At 37.3% G+C, this 20,315-nt stretch overlaps 1 long non-coding RNA gene across 1 annotated transcript in view; it reads right to left on the bottom strand.

Moving 5' to 3' along the window:
* Positions 1 to 20,315, bottom strand: part of LOC130577703 (uncharacterized) — a 277,294-nt gene that overhangs the window by 66,085 nt on the left and 190,894 nt on the right. Inside the window, exon 5 of the long non-coding RNA XR_008965799.1 lies at positions 17,132 to 17,234. This is a non-coding gene — a long non-coding RNA (uncharacterized LOC130577703). The remainder of the gene's footprint in view (positions 1 to 17,131; positions 17,235 to 20,315) is intronic.

Raw genomic sequence — 20,315 nt, 5'->3', positions numbered from 1 at the left:
CGTAAGATTTACAATAAATCCAAAACCTAAACATACTTCTAGTTTTTTATTATTTCATCATTGCCAGTTGCCTCTTCTCTGCTATGGATTGACATAAGCATCTTCACATGAAAAACAGGACTTGGCCTTCCACCCTAACTTGAGGCGCAAAACCTTCAGCAGAACTTTTAACAAGCTAACACTTATAGATCTGTTCCTATATTTGCTGGGACAATAGCAAACTTTTAAGAAAGTTTTGGAGAGACAAAAGCACTAATGCTCAGCAGAATATGGTTTGTCATATGCTGTGAAAAACTTTTTAGAAAATCACCACTTAGTTTTGAGAATTACTTTTAGGTCTTCAGCAAGTCTGCAAAGYGCTCCTCACTTTAAGTTCCCCACCTGCAAAGTTGAAGCACTCATCATACTTAATTTCCTTCATAAAATGCTTTCATACCTATTGAAAAAAAACCACCTAAGGAACTGGCACAGATACATATACATTTATATATATTTATATATTTTTTTTATATATAATATATATGTATATGCAGTCAACTCTGTGAGTTAAAGCTACGAGTACAGATCCATGTATAGAACAGATTGGCAAGTTAATGTTCCTACAAAAACAGAACTATAAAACTCTCATAATATTTATGGTCAAACTTTGTTTTCTAAATCCTATGGAGCCTTAAGTCTAGCTTAAGCATTATACTATATGCTCTGTGTTTTGAATGGACATAATTTCTACAGAACCATCTGTTAAAGACTTTACAGAGGTTTGTCTTCAGTGTCAAATGAGCACCCTAAAGAAACCTACTTATGAAAAACTCCCAGCATTGTTACAGCTAAGTTTCTCTGATATGTATCACTCACGTAATTGCAATACTTATGATTGGAATGGGTTGACTGTATATGATACACACGAGCTCACTGACTAGAATTGTTCATTTTTCTGAGGTGAATGTTCAGCTATATGCCTCGGGGCACAATTATTGGTCTGAATCACTTTTTGAGGTAGTATATTTTGGTGAGTATGTGGTGGTTACACATAGGCAAACATGGACTAGCAGGAGCCGAAGCAGAAGCAGAAGATGAATGCTGTTAGAATCCAGCTACAATTTAGCTGCAAATGCAAACTTCTAGCAAGCATGYAAAAAATTACAAAACCCAATAAGAACCAGCTCAGTTTAAAGTCTGCCTGTGGTTAGAAAAGCAAGCATAACACCTGCTAACTGTTACACAGCAGATTTTATGCTTTTTATCTGATTTTCTCCATATTTTTTATCTCARCAGGCATCTACTATCAGCTCTGCTGATTGACTGTGCCCTCTAGCCAGTCCTTGCAGGCATCAGCTTGTCCTTCAGACATCCATCCTTCCAGCACACCTTGTTGGTAGCTATCACAGAATCKCCGTGGTCCTTGACTAAGACTGGGTATCTGTAAAACCCTTGAGATTCTGCTCTCCAAGGACCTCTTATTCCCATGTTCCTCTCAGTCTTGTTTCTTTCAGCTCACAATATGCTGTGCTAGAGGCCAACTTCTTTTTTTCTGTCAAGGTTTAACAAGCCTCATAAAATGTGTTACCTCAAATCTCCTCATTTTTATCATGAAGTGAATGAACTACTACTAAACACTTGGAAATTGCTAAAATGGGAAGAAAAGAGCTCCCTTCTGCTGTGGCCTCTAGGTCACATTTAGTGGTGTATTTCAGCACCCCCTCCACTGACCTTAAAATTATATCTGCCCACCAGACTAGGAGTAGAACCTGTCCATGTGTGCAATTACATACCCTGGAGGGTACCTATGCAAACCCTGATATATTCAAAGAAATGCAGAAGATGAATGCCAAGCTGTAATATGGCAGTATTTTCTCTCTAGAATTGTATCAATATTGGTTTATTTTTAAAGTCTATAGCTGATTTCAACTGTGGGTCATACCAGCTTCATCGAATAGCACACTCATTTATCAAATATGTTGTACTACATCACCAAGAAAAAGTGTGAGCTGCTTTCTAAATCAGCTGTATTTGCCAAGAGTAGTTTGGACAATGCCACCTGCTCAAGGAATTATTTCTGCTAAGACGTGTCTTAAAGCCCTCTTGGCTGTGGGGCTGCTTCCACTTTTCAGTAAAATCAATGGATATCCTTGACTTCACTGACAACAGAGTAAAGTTTCATGCCATAAGAATATAATGCCCACAATATTTGTCAAAGCAACTTCATTCTGAGATCCTCTGTCACTGTGAGGAAAACCCAATTACTGGCTCACTTAAACTGAATTGTGGTTCAAGACCAAGTGCTAAATCAAATTCAGTCATACACGACCCAGGGATTTAAATATATATATTTAAAAGGACAGTTAAATAGCAGTTTAGGCAGCACATGCACTAGCTAATTCATGTTTAAAGTAAGTCTGATGCAATCTGAAATATGTAGTACCTTTATACTTCAGAATGAAATGTTTGTTGGAATATCTGAGGCAGTTCAGTGTCAGAAATATATAGCCCACAATTGTTCAGCACTTGGTGAGTCCACTTGCTCAGAGAAGCTTGTTTAAAGCTCAGTTTTATAGCATGGGACTGGGAGGTATAGAAATACACATGATATKAAGGTCAGCTAGTTAAAATACATCAGTTCATATCTGCTGGGATGGAGTTGGAAGTCCTAAATCACACAAGGCCTTAGAACTGATGTATGAAGGACAGCTAGACTAAAATGAGAGAAAGCCAGTCCAGGATGGTGGAGAGATGGAACAYGCCAAAGGAGAGAAGATAATCACTCAGAAACTGCATTAGTCTAGACTCTCTTTATATTACCTTAAAATGCTCCTGGAAGTGTCCTGTGTCAGTAAGCTGTTTTCTAAAATGCCAGCTGTTCATTTCAGACTTTAGATGCATATTTTTTTAAACTTCTACAATTATTAAATAATTGGAAAATAAAATGAAAATAAGTAAACAACAGTACAAAATTGTTTTTAACAAAAACATTATTTTATGCAAATTTAGGCATAATGAATAATATTACATTCACGACTACTAAGATTGCTAAAGGATATGTGAATGCCAGATTTTAAAGCTGAGGATTTTTATTAAATTCATACTTGGAAGATTTCAGTGGCAGACAACTTGATATACTTTTATATCAGCAGAGCAATAGTATAATGCAATGAGAAAGAGCTGAAACCTTGTGAAGTCAACATCATAATCTGTTCTGGTACAGGCAAAATTTAAGCGATTCCTCCTATTTCTACTACTTAGAAATTCTCTTTTATCACACACCTCATATTTGTGTTGATTCCCATGTAGGCCAATGAAAGCTTTTTTGCTGACAAGAAAACCAGGAACCAGGGTCAGCCTTTCAACACTTAAATGTACGACTGGCAGGTAGGATTAATCTAAAACTATCCCATAGATCTCGTAACTCTTAGAACAATTCCTTCATTCCCACTAACAGCACCTTTTTACCCAAGTACAGTAAGTGTTAAGCCTCACAAACCATGAAAACTTTAGATAACAGTGGCTGTACATCAAGGTCCATCAGGTGGTGGATATCAAACTGCTGTTCTCAGTGCTGTGGGCTCCATATATTAGCAGTCAGAATAGTTGAATCAGCACACAAGTCCATTTCTTGAAAGGTATTAATCTTTTTAAAGGTGAAGAATTAATAACAGTGAGAGAGAGAAAGGGTGAAAGTAATGCAATCTGTTACAGGACTGGGAAAGTGCAAATGAAGATTAGAGCCATAGTTAGCTGTCRCAAGAGATTGCAGCCTCTGGTGAACAAACCCTCTCAATTCACTGGTATTTGTCACTCTACTGCATTCTAGCCTAAATTACATTTAAAATAATTTTGAGACAGTGGAATTGTTCATAACCTGTGATAAGAGAGTATGAGTGTGGCAGGAGGCAAGAAGTAATGAAAAGGGGGAGATAGATTCTCTATTGATCAGCATGTACACCTTGCAGGAGAAATAGGCAGAGGGGAGCAAAGCAGTATGGATTTTCTAGCTTGTATTAAACTACAAGATGGAAATAACTGCAAGTACAGGACTGCCTGCAAAAAACCAGAGACTCAGCAAGGCTTTTAAAATAATTTGTATTTCTCTAATCTCAGTCTTCTATTTGAGGTGTTTCAGAAAAGACAAATGAGGATCAGGAATAGACCTACAGAGATGCAAGCAGCTCAGATGTCCTAATACAGTCAGCAGCTAAACCCTCATAGGACTGGAGCTGAAGGACAACAACTGGAACCTCCAATTTAGAAGTTATTTCCTCTTGCTTCCCTCTGCTGCTGAAACCAACCCATCAAGGAGGATGGTGCCATTCTGGGTTTGGGAATGTCTGAAGCTGAGGGCTCAAGGCTTTTGCCAGCACCAACATATTCAACRGAGGGGATGGCAGTCCTGGATCTCAACACCCAGTACCACACAGTGCAGTAAAAGTTTAAAGTTTCTGCTGCCAGTAGAGCTGCAGGAAAATGTTGTAGAGAACTTCCTTTTCACAGCAAGTACCCAGCCCAGTGAAATGATGGATGACTCAAAAGAAACATCTTCAGCCAGGTTATTTCATGGTAAATCCCATAAGAATAATTTTGGGATTGATTTTGCTTGTGCTGTGAGGACTGACAGCTATTATATATTTTTATCTTTACTAATACACACTATTGACATATTTATATGTATATCTATGGATATTAACCCTTTTTCTTCATTTGTTTTGCCTAATCTGGTTTATAGCTTCAAGGATAACCTGTGCTAAGAGAGCCCATACACTTATTCTGTGATGAGGGAAAGCTATTGGTACAGTTATGTCTGTCTTTTATCATACTTTGCATGCCTTTATTCATGCCATAGGTAGGAAGCTTCACAGGTACACCTGAGAGAGCTGCTCTAAACCCCTCTGTTTTAATTTTCCTGTTTTGCCAGTTGCTGAAGTGTCCTATGAACAGACCTAAATCTTTTCAATCTCCTTCAAGCTTAGTGGGAGAACTCATGTGGAAGACTTTGCAAGACTGAAGTCTAAATATTTCATTTTAGTCTTGCAAATTAATTTATGAGCAATGGCATAACATAATGTAATAGAAGATTTTTTGTTACTGTTGCAGAGCAAAAAACATGCCAAAAGCCCTGTAACTGTGTTATGTAGTAAGTAGCCTTCATACAAATTGTGGTCCAAAACACTGTACMAAGTTACATAAAATAATGGTTTAAGTTACATAATGCAGTTACAAAGAGATTTCATGATTAATAAATTAAAGTACTTGATCATAAATCCAACAAGAGAGAAATTCAMAAGCATAAGCAATGCTGAGATACATTTTAAGATGGATGTGAGAGGAGATGGAGAATCAGTGAAGCAGACACAAAAAAAAGCTTGGTCCATGCTGGCAAAGCACCGAAGTGAAGTCTTGTGATGAGAAACTGTGGTTAAGGACAGAAAAGCTGTTGGCAGAAAGGGTGGAAACAGTAACAAAGAAGCTGGTGTTCCACTGTCTTGTTGCACATCCTGTCAATTTACCCCTAGGGAATGGGATGAAGTACAGTCAGATTAGACTGGTAGTACTTAGAGCAATTGATTTTRCTCAGATAGAAAAAGAGCTGGAAGACATGGGAACAGAAGCAGAACTGGTCGATTGGATCTGAGAGGACYGCTGTGGCCACAGCTGCAGGAGTGGCAAAGGCAAATGAAGATGAGAGGATTTAGTGAGCTGCTATAGAGGAGCAAGCTGTTTTGTACCTGGCACATTTATATCCAGCACGAACAAAATCAGAGTTCCTGGAGTATGTGTTGCTACAGAGGTGATAGTCAGAGGCCATGTGAAAGGTGATACAAAGCAGGTCCTCTGCACCAAGGTGAATTAGCTGCAGTCAATTGCTTGTCTMAGACTAAGTCTATGCTTATCCTGATAACTAAACTGTGAATCCTATACTCTGAATTGGCTTTTCAAAGAAAAAAATAAAGTCAACTGCAACAATTAGCCTAAATACACAATGTCACTTAACCCAAGTATAGTTCTCTATTGCTTTCACAATTAACATATTGCTAAGAGGCAAACAAAGAAAGGCTCTAGAGAAAGTTTGAGGCATAAGCAAAGTGATCACTACACTAGGTGCTTCACAAAGTCCACAAGCACCTTTCAGCTTCCTCCTTAGGTGACAATAAGGAGTCAGGWAACACAGGCTTGTGGTGAGTTCGAGACAGAGAGACACCAGTAGCTTTCTGGAAGTCAGTTGTAGTCTGGGCAGTACTATAATGACATAAGTTCTACTGATACACAGGCCATTGTGACACTAACAACAAAGGATTTTAAGAACTCAAATTCTTTTTTCTTTCAATTTTGTAACACGTATCTTTCGTCGGGGCAATGCTGGCTGGGATCAGCACTATTTTCCCACACTTTCTACAAAAAGAAATCTCTGCTCTAGCACCAAATAAATATCCTTTTTAAGGGTAAAGACCTCCTTTCCTTTTTACCTGCTCAGGAAGAATAWAGCCTCTCACCTCACTCACCCTGTGCCAACTGCCACTGAACATGGGTGACTAATTTGCAAGGTATTTTCATTAGAATGGAAACTCACCATGATTTTACACAAAACAATATCTGAATATGAAGTAATGTTAATAGATGCAGACTAAAAGAGTGTAAACACAATTCCTGATTGTGCTGCACAGGTTCTTGTGACAAGATACTATGTGTTAACCCTTTGTAGTAAGCAGTGACCTTACACTTAGTATAACAATGAGTCTGCCACTAAAGTATTGGACCAGTCTTTGCSCCACTTTTACTCATTCAACATCATAGGCAGAAAACATTTGCCTGACAGAACACCTGGTCTTTAAAGCTACGATACAACCAGAAAGAGAAAATGGGAAGCAGAAAGATAGGAATTCAACCCAGTTCGGTCTAGTTTTTAAATGAAGTCASTGTTTTTTTTTACTCTAGATGCCTGCTTACTTATTCAACTCAAGTTCACTCTTAGGGGGATCTTGTCAATAAAGTCAAATCAGGCTCTCTGTGAGCAGGGAGGTTTTTGAGGGTCTTTTTTGAGGGCTTCATTAAAAGCAGACAGTTTCTCTAACCTTTTAGCAGAACCTGTTATCTGATGACGTGAATTAAAGTCTCTCAAATGACTAATAATCATATCAAGGCTGCCATGTCAGCTTGTAGATTTGAATAAGAGGGTCTGAAAACATTTGCATGCCTCGATGTGCCAGTGCTAAGAAGCTAATGTGATAGTGCTGTCATAAAGCACTGGAAAGACATGACTTAATGTAATCTGTCATGTCATATGCTAATCTTCAGCCATTACTTGAGTGCTGTAAGTAAGTAGAAAGCATTTGGGAGAAATCCTTTTCAATTTCTCTGAGTACCACTTCTGCTGCTGGTCAGCTCAAATGGGTTTTGTGCATTTAATGCAGAGCTCAAGTCAAGTTGGTTTAGGTCACACTTAATTAACCAGCACATTGATGGGTTGGGCTGGTACAACACTATGGAAAATGGGTATTCCTGATACTGCCTAACAAGTAAATATTTCATATGCTGATGGAAAAACGAGAACCAAATAAAAAAAATACTTCCTTAGTCCTTGATAACAATGCGACCATTTCACAAAACTATGACTTTTTAAAAAGATYCTGTTTTCTATGCCTTTCAGCACCTCACTTACCTTGCTTCTATGTGTAAAGACAATTTAAACAAAGATAATTATAAATAGTTAAAGATATCTCCATTTGTAATGGCAAACTTTTAAAGCACCTAATCTGGACTTGTCATTTAAACTGCAATAGACAAGAGGCAGCTCTAAATGCAATGTTCTTATTAAAAAGAACAGAGAAAATKATCAAAAGGAAAATTTCACTTTATTTGTTTTAGGAAAGTGGCACCAATATTTTTATAATATTCAGAAGGTAGAAGAGAGAAATTCTCACAATGCTAAGTACAGTATGTGGAAAAGAAAATGAAACATTAGTGAGAATGACAGAAATTTCAGGACAATTTTAGCAAAGTGTGAAGGGATTTTGAGTCAATACTTGAAGGTTATTTTAATAATAGCTACAGCCTATTCAAATAAAAGCTTAAGAACCYTGTGCCTTTTGCAGCTATGAGGATGTTTAGCAGGGCTTAGCAGTTTGCAACCTGGTGCAGCTAAACCTGAAGTCTTTGTGCTCAAGGATTGCAGATCATTTAGATTAGGACTGCCACAAAGAAACACCAAAACCAAGAAAACTTCCCTTATTCTGTTTTCTTGGTGGTCACATTGGAATCAAATCCTGCAAAAGTCAGACATTTTGCAGATCCACAGGAAACAGAGATAGACAGTCTTAACAATATTAGGTCATTATGTTCACTCTCTTGCCAATGCTGGATTGTTCCCCACAGTAAATTCTGAAGTGCTTCACTCAGTCTAAATTTGAAACAACTCATTTTAATAGGACTTCAACCATTCCCAAAGGGGAAGTTTAAAATATTCTTACCCTCCAGCATCAAGTGTGGCCTTCCCCTTTTCAGATCTAAGCCCCCACTCTGCCTTGCTACAGCATAGGGAAACCTGTTTTACAAATTCAAGCCTCAGTTTCCCTTGCTATTAAAACACTTAASAGTTTCTGATCAAGAAATGGATCAATTCTTCCCCTTCTGGAAGAATGAAAACATACAAAATATGCTTTTATCTCTGTATAGGAACAGACACCCTTCAGTTCTTTAATACAGGGACATTCATTTACATTCTCCTTCCTTACCACTAAATGTGTTTAATCCTTTAAAGATTAGTCTTTTAGAGACCTTTTTTCTGAAGTTCCTCATCTGCTGCTGACAGCATTACAGTGAAATAAAGTCCTCTTTCTGCACCCTAGAGTGGGATGGCAGGTCTCCTTCCTATCCTCGTYAGAAGAACCAATTGGAAAGGCAAAGACTTAGGGCAGATGCAACTCCAGCACCTCAAGCCTTCACCAGTTTTTCAGTTCATAAAATGAAAGCTCAGCTCTTGGTGATATTTCCAGCTTTAAGTCACCTGAGTACTTGTGCTGTGGAGTAAGTCAGGACCAAAGCTAGCCCAGCCTTACAGACCAGAGTTATAAAGAATACATTTTCCTGATTATTGAAAGCCATGCCTACAGTCTAACAGATGTCACTGCCATGAGGCTTCCTCAGATAAACAGCCAGAATACATCAGCCAGCCAACTTATTTGTATTGCTTTTTACTCTTTTSTCATATAGAACATTCAGCATTCCAACTTCTTAATTTTTGTTAGTGTTTTTCCAAGCTGTTGCCTGACTAGCTTGGGATATAATGGTGTCCAGAAGCATGCTAAGAKGAAGCTCCTCAGAGCTGAGAGGAACTGTGTGTTGAGGAAGTGAGGCTGATGCATTTCATTGTCCTGTTCTGCATTTAAGGGGAAGCATTCACTATCTCACTCACCAACAGATATAAAAGGGGTTATTTTCCCAGATAAACAGACAAGCAAGCTAGACTTCAGCTATACTGACTTGGTTGTCTGATACTGACCACTGCCAGGAAATGTGTTTTTCAGAGTATATTCCTTTTATAGAGAAAAATATATATTCAAATTCACACTGGGCTTTGCTGCAACAGCTTGAGCTGTAACTCCAGTTTTGCATATAACTTGAGTTCCTCTGCATTTGCAGCCAAGTTTTGGAGGAGGGCCTAATATTTGAACTTACCCTTGCAGTGAGATGACTTAGGAGGCATTTTAAAGCATGGGTGATACTCTCAGTCTATTTCCAAAGYATCGTTGGCTTCAGAAGGCCATTCAAATTCTGTAGATCAATATTTGGTTCACCTGCTGAGCATACCATGAAGGCATGGTTAACACATCTGTGATGTACTTGCCAACCAGGAGGAGTGTGCTGAAACTACCTACTGATTTCTCTTGTAGCCAGCCATTGGGAAGAAGTATTTTCAGTTACTGTCATCTGAGTTGGCAGGTTATGACTCAAAGTCTGTGTGCATGATTACACACCCAGAGTTATCTAAACAAAGCAATCAAGGTCTAAGCTAGTTCAAAATTACTATTTATTGGTCTACARAGTGGTATTTATCAAGTGTCACAAAAATATGGAGCACCAAAACAGAGTGTAAAGGTACCCATTATTGTAAAACACTATTGGTTTTCAAAGTTTGTAATAAACTTTTAAAAGAAGGTGGAATGTATCCTAAATTCGTCAGGGTTTATGTTCAATAGACTAYAGGAAATCAGCTCAAAATGACAGTATTAAACTGTGAATGTTTGTGTGCATCATTGCAGATAACTACCTGAAAGATGTAAATCAATRATATAACAGATGGGGAAAAGAGACATTATTTTCGTATGCAAATGGAATGACTTAAACTAGTACAAATCAGAAATCAAGACTGTTCAGCAAAAGGTTTTCTGAAGGTTATCAAATTTATATTTATTAGTGATTTTTCATATCACTGAAGAGAACATTAAGACTGGAAAAATACAAAAGTGACACCCTCCATATTGCTTCCTTCAGCAATATGATGCAGCAYTACCCATAACGTGACAGAGTTTATATACAGGCTAAGTAAATTTGGATTCAGAAATAATAAACAACACAAACATATTATTAACAGACTGACTGCAAACAGAAGAAATCAAAAGCAGAGAAAAGAATGCAAAAAGAAGCAACTAAAAGCAGAGAGAAGAATGAAACTGTTTAAAGCCTCCTTATTTMATTTAAAACTGTTTTCCTCCACCTGACCTTTTCTAATTTATAGTTTGATCTCTTTGTATGAAAGTGATCACAGTGGTGATATCAAAAGAGATTTGGTGACACTGGAAGACACCTAGGTTTATAGGACTCGACATCCAGGTAAGAAAAAAGCATTTGAGGATCCCTTTGTATCTATTTGCCAATTTTAGGGAAATTTGCTAAACAGAATTTACATTCTGTTATATGGATTAATAAAATCAATATGAACAGTGAATATGAATATGAAAGAACAGGGTTTATCATTTGCACTGAAATATGGTCATATTTTTTGATATAACGCATGAAATCCATACTCAATATTCTCTAGAATCTCACAGGAAAAAAACTTTTCAAATTAGGAATGAAGAGACCTTTTTCTTTGTGTGGAAAACCTACCACATCAGATTAATCAGAAATACCCGGACRTAAGAAAGTCTTCCCATCAGTACCACCATTTTCCACAGCTGGATATTTGTAGAACTTTACCAATGCAGTTTTCTGTTCTCTAGATACATCTGGTAATGTCATCAGGCACAGTCACTGGGGTGGGTCCCCCATTTTCTTTGGCCCAAGTTTTGACCTCCCCTAAAAAGAGGYAGTAAAAGCCAGCGGGCACCAGTTTAGCTCCTTGCTTTTCCATAAGCAACAGGGCCAATGGCAAACAGTCAAAATATTCCCTTAGAAGCCTGAAGTTGCATTAATATGAGCTTGGGATTTTACCAGGTCTTTGAATGCAGAATTTAGAACTTTTCTACTGTAACACTACACATATGAATGTTCTGAAGCTTTCATTACCTGCAGGCTTTTTTAAAAACAGAAGAATGTTTGATTTGGATGGTTACATTAAATTAGGGGATATTAATGGAYTATACCCACAGCCTCAATAGTAATTGCCAGTTGTCTACAAGTGACTAACTCTATATGAAGGCCAAAATTATCAAAGCAAACCACAAACAATAATTCACAAGCACAAAACATGTGCTCTCTGTTTATCTTTCTAGCTTAGTGCCTCCAGTCTATGCAGAAACTTCATTATTTCTCAGATAAATTAGACAGCAGTTAGAATTCAGAAACYCAGCTTTATTTACAAGTGAATGTACAGTTTTGGGGCAATTGTTGTGGTATGGCCACCTTAGAGACATATAAATATTCAAACCCAGACCTAAAATGAGTGTAATTGAAAGGCAGCAAGAGAAGAAGTACACTGGAACTTCCTTAGTCCTATTGTACAGGCAAATAGAGGGCTTCTGGTTTTCCTTCACAAGCACATCACCCCCAGATCCAAACTATAGTATACATATGTAAGTACATGTATATAAATGTGCATGTAGAACACAAAGGTTGTAATGCTAAAAAAATTAAACTGCATAGTTAAAGGGAAACAAAATATTAAAGCTAAAAAATCAAATCTAAGGAAAAGGTTCATCTGAACTCTTTAGGGTCTGAAGCATCATAATGCAAACTGCTGTTCAGGAGTGCCAACCTAATATTCAACAACATGATAGTTTACCAACAACATAGTAGCTACAGAAGATTCAGTATCTGGAAAGAGCTACCAGAAGAGTAGAAATGCAATAGAAATTCCTCCTTCAAGAAAAGAGGGGCATAATACTCATTCTCACAAAGTTTATGCTTTCATAAGGCAGGACTCCYATCAGGATCCTGTTTTCAGATASGATGATAGAACAGAAATCAAGTTCTAAGTATGCAGTGGTATCAATTTGGAAGAAACAACAAATTATGAAAAACAACATAATGAGATGTGGAAGCCATTTGATCTTTTAAAAATCCAAGTTAATAGAYACTAAATGCAATTTGGTGAAGTATTCACCCATGAAGGAAACAAAGCGTACAAAATGATAAAATACTGTAGTCTGCTGATCAAGGAAAGATTACTTTGAAAACATATTATATTGAAATCTTTGCTGGTAGAAACAGAGAGTTATTTGTCAGATGGAGGGCAGACAGGCATTTCTTATTTGAATTCAGCAACCTCTAACCACAAGGCTACAGCTGGGGTGTAATAATCTAAACCCCATTTTTAGATATGAAATGCTATCACTGTGTTTCTGAGGTGTCAAGGTTTCTGCTATCTGAGCCAAACTCAACTTCATGGATGGTGAAACAACTTTTTAAGGATTTTAGASTTCAAAATAGTTGTTACTAAAGGGCTGCTCAGATGAGCTTTGAGTCACATTTGATCTGTGCAGAAGGCTTCAAAAAGGGTTTASTCCATACACTGGGAACAGACATCAACATTACTGGAAGAATCACACACTCAGTACTTTCTCCATCCCTAAGAGTGTCATTGTAACTCACAGCTATTATCATAATTATGGCAAGTTTCCACATGATGCTTTTCTGTTTTGAGTGCCATGTAATCGTCTGTAGAGTAGGCAGCATTTCTTTATTCTAGACAAAAATCTATAAATAAAACCTACTTTTATCAATTTGGRAAAAATAATTAAAAAAAAAATAGAGCATACAAATGCAACACAAAACCCAAGCCTTACAAAGAGAGGAGAAAAAGCAAATATTCTACCAATGTGTTAAACAAATTAGGCCAAAATGAGTCACCAGCAATATCTTCACATGTGTCTTAACATCATCTAGCTATAACAGGGGGTAAAAATGGCTCTATGAAGTCTTTCCACACTTTTTGTTTAGTCCAGCCTAGGATATCCATGGTCAAGAATTGGAAATTCTTCTCATCTAGAAGGACAAGTATCTTCCAATACACTATTGTGTTGCCTCTAGGGAAAGCAATGTTTCAAGCAGGCAACATTCTTTTCTACAACACTCTTCTAAACTACCCTGAAACTTCGTGAAGGTAAGCTGAAGGAAAATGACTTTATCAACATGTATTCTCCCCTTCCTTTTCTACTCCATCYGCCTTGGCATGCTTTGGCCATTATGGTATATTACTTCAGGATTGCTGTTTATCCAAAGATYCTTCCAGAGGTAAGAATTGGAAATAAAATGGAGAAGAAAAGGGAGGAGGGAAAAATCGCAGGTTCATGGCTTTGTCTGCGTGCTTATGTCTTATGCCTTTCCCCCCACCCCCCTTCCTGCTGCCTTCTGCCAAATAAAAGGCAAAATTCTGTGTCTCCTATTGTATTGAAGTGTCTCAGGCAGCTCATCAGTCTACCACAGCTAATAGTACTTTTAGTCATTAAACAAAAACTGAGTACTTTTTCTCTGGCTSTTATTATATATACAAATCACTCCTTAAAATTGCCTCAAAATTCACTTGCAAATACTTCAACCAACATTAACACAATCTAGAGAACTCAGTTCCTGTAGTATATGTAGGTGCTACTACTCTTCTCTTGAAAAGCAAAGGTTGTTTATATTGAGTGTCATTCATTCTCTTTTATCYTCACCCCCACAGAAGAAAGTGCCAAGATTCCACTTTCAAAAGGATCAGACCTTTGACCAGTCTGGTTTACCTCACAGGCTGAGGAAGGTTCAAARGAGCAGTAGAGGAAGTCTGACCTACTCTTGTTCTGTGAAACAGACTGGAAATGCAAACCGTTAAGAAGAAGCATGGCTTTACTACTCAGCACACAAAGGACAATATTAAATAATGCAATAAAGTGTTTCCCAGACCTTCAACTCTTAAACGCCCAACCTAGCAAATAATGATGATCTAGAGACTTTTCTCAATTTTAACTTAATGATGATGTCTTAGTTTGGGGTGCAAATATTCTAGACAGAAAGTGTAAAATCATAGAACAGAAAAAAGAACATTRTTTTAAATAGTAAACAGAAGAAAAACAATGTAATCAGGATGAAGTTTGAAGCCTGTGGAATGTGGTCGTTGGAAGTGAGGTAGTTGGGATTGAGAAAGATTGCCGATGAAGTAGCGCAAATGGGSTGTTGAATGACTTAACCACTTATTTCCTTGCTCTTTGTTTGTGTTGGCATACAGGAAGTCTAGCAATTTTAACCAGAAGYTGATAAAATCTGAGTGTGTGGCTAGGTAGACGAAGTAAATGAGTAAAAGTGTAATATGTATCAGCACAGAGTATAAATAACATTGGCTAAGAARCTAGAACAGCTTTGTTTCATATGTCACAAAGTAGAGACAGAAGTACTATGTAGTATAATACAACACAGAGCTGAATAAAAGTGAAAAAAATTAAYTGAAGACTTCTATTACTTTACCTCAATAGGAGGCAGTAGCACTTTCAAATTTGTTTAAATGAGGTTCAAGAYACCTTGCATATCTCTGCTTATGAATCATTCTGTTAGTAAGTAAAGACACTACATAACAATTTCATGTATGGGGTCTGACCCACCCAGTCCAGCGCTCCCACAAGGAGAGCTAGGATACATTCTTTARGAATGACTGATGCCAGGTCTTTTGATCTCTAAAGGAACCCAATAAAAGATGTCATGTTCAAACAGAGTAAATGATAATATGGAAAACAGGTAAGCAGACTATGTTTTATAATAGTCCATCAACAAACCATTCAAGCACATAGGAATTGCAACACTGAATAGCACCCATTAAGAAAAGCTTCAAGAGCACCTACACTTTTTTGGTTGTTTTTAAGTGGCAAGGCACCTAGCATTTCCTCATGGCAAGTTCTTTGTCACAATATCCTACACCAGTATAAGGTAAACAATTTGAGATCTTCATCYAAAATACCAAAGCATATTCCAGTGAATCATATATAGCATTTTGCATGGTTAAGAAATTGATGAAAAGAACTATGCAAAGGTTAGGAAACCAGACTGACTGTGCTGCAGTATCAGCTGTTTGTTTTTCTGGCTGGTCCTGTCTCACTGCTACGCTCAGAACAYATATGGCTCTGAATGCTCTAATTTGATATTCTCCTGGTCTGAAATGACCAACATCTCAGTGATCTTTGCTCRGCTGCCTGACAAGAAAAAAAATAGGAAAGGCAAGTATGGCCATGAGTAAGTCCAGTCTTTATCGACAAGAGATGTTTGCAAAAGCAGAGAGAAAAATAGAGTGAAGGTATTCACACTGACAATTTCTAACAAAGGAGRACAGGCAAATGCCCTATGTCATCAGTAAATAGGAAGGCTCTTTTTGAGGTCCACTTAGGGGAACAAAATTTTCGTCTGTGAACAATTTGGAAATGTTTTTCCCTGCATTTCTTGCCCCTGGTTTTTCGTATTTTGGTTCATTTGCTTTTATTGGTTTGTTGTTTTTTTTTTTTTTTTTTTTTTTTTTTTTTTTTTTTTTTTTTTTTTTTTTTTTTTTTTTTTTTTTTTTTTTTTTTTTTTACATTTCCCAACTTGACCTCGCAATTGCAGACCTAAAGAAAAACTACTATTAGTTCTTTCTCTCTGTGAATTGGACTACACAGCTGGATCTTCTGTTCTTTTAAAAGCAAGGGTCTTAGTTTTGGAAGATGCTGAGTGCTTGTTAACTTCATAGATCAGAAAATCAGTTGACAGCAGTACAGATGAAATTATTCTTTGATTACTTGGTCTGACATCTGTCTCTCTCAGGCACACTTTTCCCCTCCTAGAGTGTTCTACGCACCTCACCACCTCTGTAAAACCTCTTCTTGCTTTTCTCTCCTGAACTACACATGCATACATGTAACAGCCTCCAGATTCCTTCCTTCCCAGGRTAGTTGGGAAATAACCCAACCTGTACAAATTCCCCCATTTTCTTCACACAAATTCCCCAGTCTTTATAACCAACAAGGATGCAAGATAGCCAAACAGTGACAAAGAGTGGCCAAGAAACACTTCTAGCCAGAGTAGTAGTCAGGGCATGGCCAGAAACTGGATACTTCAATGAATCACTTTCAGTTTTGTCCTCACAAAACATGCATTTTAAAAAAAACCTTCTTTTTTAAGGCTGGACTCATATTTCCAAAGAATCATAAATTTGTTTATCACATTTCAAACTGTAAAATAATATGATCATTTTTAAAACCTGTATTCTAGTCAAGAATTTACTAATTCAAATTTACCATTACACAAGTGACATATTAAGAGCTTAATGAAAAAGTGTTGGGGTAAGAGTTTGGTTAAAGACAGGGTTTCAACAGGTACATTTCAAAGATATAATGCAATTAGAATTAACCTTCCTTTAGATTTGTGCAGCTGAACACAAATTTTAAAAAGAACTGTGCCAGTCTGCTGCAGTCAGCTTGTTCCAGGCTTCCCTATCTCTGTGATATAGTGTATGAATTATATATAACATTAGCCAAAATCTAAAGGTATAATAGCAACAAAACCAACTCCTCCACACAAGTTGAGAACCATCCTTCAGCCAGTATGCATAATTGTCTACATAAATTAATTCAAAGAATAGAATACAGAGTACAATTAACATTTTTTCTYCATCTATCTTAATTTTCTAAGCAGCTCAGTTAAATTTTTTAAAAGTGCCATTTCTTTTTCATTGCAGCTAGTTTCACATATTTAACAAAGACAGACCAACCTTAAGCCTTTTGATAAATATGATACCTTGGTAACTGCAGCATTCACTTTGTATCCCATTTCTCCAAGTTTCTGTCAACCAGATGTCACTTGCAATGCAAACACTAGAAAAATATGAAATAATAATTTCATACATCATCTRTGTGAGCATGAGCCAGTCTAACATTCAATACAAATTTAAACTGCTACTACACATAAAGCAAATATCATCCAAATAATATTTAGAATGATTGAAAGGCTTTTGATTTGGAAGTGTATTCTCTTAAGCTAAGTGGTCCCCAAGACCATCTAGAAAATTCAATTGTTTCATTTTAAAATGTTTTCTGCCCAAAATTATATCAAATCCTAATGTCTCAGTAGAAACACATGGGACTGGATTGCTGACTGGGCGCCCGATGTCAAAGAGGAATCTAATTTTCCAATGGCATTTCCTCATACTGTCTCACCAAAATACAAAATTGATAAAATTTTAATGGATAATTTTCAGAGCAGGACATTAGCCATCATGCTGGGAAATAACGCAGGAGAACACCATGTAGCATCAGAAAGGCAATGTATCAGAAGACCGTTTGAATAAATATTAATAAAGCACATGGCTTACATTTTATATTTTTCTCTTGCAATTAGAAACAGAATTCAGAAGGCAAGTTTTACACTAACAGGCACATCTCTCTTTCCCTTCTTTTCCAGKGCATTTTTACAAGTGATGTCTTAAAAATATGGGTGTGATACGTTACTAAAAGGGCACAGTGTACATCTTTTACTGGGGTGACACAGTCACAGTCAACACAGCCCTCTTCTCATTGAAATCAATTGTGAAAGTCATACTGACTTCAATGACTACATCATTAACCACTCCATGTAACAAAATGTTTTTGTTAAGTAACTCTACAGAAAAAATTGCAATAATGGAATAAATGAAACATCACCCATCTGGCTGTCCTGATGGGGCAAGGTACTACAAGCACTTAAGACCAAAAGACATGACAAGATGAAAAGACTAAATCCTACTCCTGATGACAAATAAGTTATACTAAGGAGAAAGGTACTAATTAACAGTATTAGGTTATCACTCAGTAACAATGTAAAACATGTGTATGGAAATGTGCTATTTAAAATGTGTTAGTCTCTGAATAATTTTCCTTTCAATTGAGTTAGGTCATTAATCATTTAAATTTGAGACTTATTTGGAAAATAGAAGTGGACAAGTGAAAAAAAAGTGGAATAAGCTTTTACTAACCCTTGTAATTTATTTTGAATTTATAATGAAAGTGCAACACAGTGGAATATATGGTGAACTAGACTGACTCAGCTTCCCAGCATCCATTTCTTGTCATTTATTACTAGCTGGGTTTTGACACCTGTATATATATGTATGTATGTATATGTATATATGTACATATATATATATTCAGTCTATTCAAGTGATTGCTTGTGCTGATAGAGAAAAGAACAGTAGCACTTATTCTTAGGAGGCCTATGTCTGCTTTCATCAAGAGTTAAGTCTTAAAAATCTTTAATAAATATATAGGGAAAACTTGCAGAACATTARAAAGACCACAACAAAGGAAAAATCACAGTGATTAAAGTAGAGGTTTAATCTTCTGGGGCAGAAAAAGCCTGCCCATACCACATGCCAAGTCTGCCGCAGGTTAGGATTTTTCTTTTACAGTAATCTCAAAAATATCACTCAAGTACTCAAACTGGGGAAAGACCAGAGCTAGTCACGTAGCCAAAGATACCTCCAGAGCTACAGCTTTCATTCAGAAATATTCACTTCTATTTCACYGCTCAGAGGCCAGAACCATTGTGAAGAGGAAGAAATCAATATTTTGGTAGAGTTCTTTGTGCTTCACTGCAATTCTCTTCCATTTAGCCTAGGTAAGAGACTTCTCCAGATCTGGTCAATAAAACGCTTTTGGCACAATGCAAAAGTCACACTGGAGCTTGCTAAGATATGGCTTCCCCAAATCCCTGCTACAAGCTGAACACAACTAACCTATAATTGCCCATCTCACTGACCAATCAGTAAGTTATASCTTTTTCCAAACCTTTTGGCATTTTTGCGACACCAATCTACCAAATCTAGTCCCTCCTCCACACCAGTCACCTTTGTTCCTCCTGTAACTCAAAGGAGTTCCCCTTAAACAAAACAGTGGGGAAACAGAAGGYTGAAAAATGGAAGGCTGAGCTGGAGGCTTCTTTGGTGTGTCTGAATAGGAGAAACAAGACCTCCCTGGCTCCTTTGTTCACCTTTCCTGCTCCATCCTCTACAAGTGGAAGGCAGTGTCCATTCTCTCTGTTACTCAAAGGCAGCAGAAGAGACCTCTGCTTGCATTTCAAAAACATTCAGCTGGGCAGGTTATTCAGTGCAAGAAAGAAAGTTTTTCCAGAGAGGACTGCAATTCTCAGAGTTGGCAAGGTGTATTGTCTTGATTTGGCTACTTAGAGTAATGAAATCTAAACAGACTTTTATTAACAAGCCTTTTCACACCTCCTCTGCTCTCAGCAGCTGAGCTCAGCACTGAARGAGAGACTCTAATGCGGTAACTTTGAGAAGCTTTCTGTGCCTCTCTCAAATGGAGCATGCATTGGTTACCTAACTRTGCATGAGTACAGTACAGCCTCGGCATCAGCTTCTGCCAAAACTCTGTTACTGGAGGAAATTRCAAATTTGACAGATTTGCCATCCTGAAGTCATAATGGGCCTAAGAATGAAGAGGAGAGGGAAACAGCTAATTCCCTGAGCAGATTTGCTCTGCATCCTGGCTGATCTGCACTGATAGCCTTTAGTAGCTCAAGGGCTYGAAAGAACTCTTTAATTATCAAATTGACTTTTAAGTCTATTTCCAGCTTTGCAAACACTGAACTTTTATTTTTACCAGAGAAAAAAGTACACTAAAAAACACACAATAGCTGCAGACATTTAGAGAAAAACCACTAAGTCTGAGACTTGTACTTTTATCTGTCCTTTTTTCTCCTCAAAAGGATTTAACTTCTCTCAGAGCCAGCTAAACCTCTCTTTCCTGGTTCTTTCCTTTTAAGGCTTTGAAGTTTCTAAGCAAGTGGATAAGATGTGTAACTATCTGTCCAAGACTTTGCGGGACACATTAGGAGTGCCTAATACCACTACCAGTGGGTAGATACTGGAGCTGGGMCAGCAGGATTGCCACAGAGGGCTGCTG

The sequence above is a fragment of the Malurus melanocephalus genome, unplaced genomic scaffold, assembly GCF_030028575.1.
Source record: "Malurus melanocephalus ecotype Western Australia unplaced genomic scaffold, MMel_1.1 scaffold_8, whole genome shotgun sequence".
Lineage (NCBI taxonomy): Eukaryota > Metazoa > Chordata > Aves > Passeriformes > Maluridae > Malurus > Malurus melanocephalus.
This window is presented reverse-complemented; position numbering and strand designations above follow the sequence as displayed.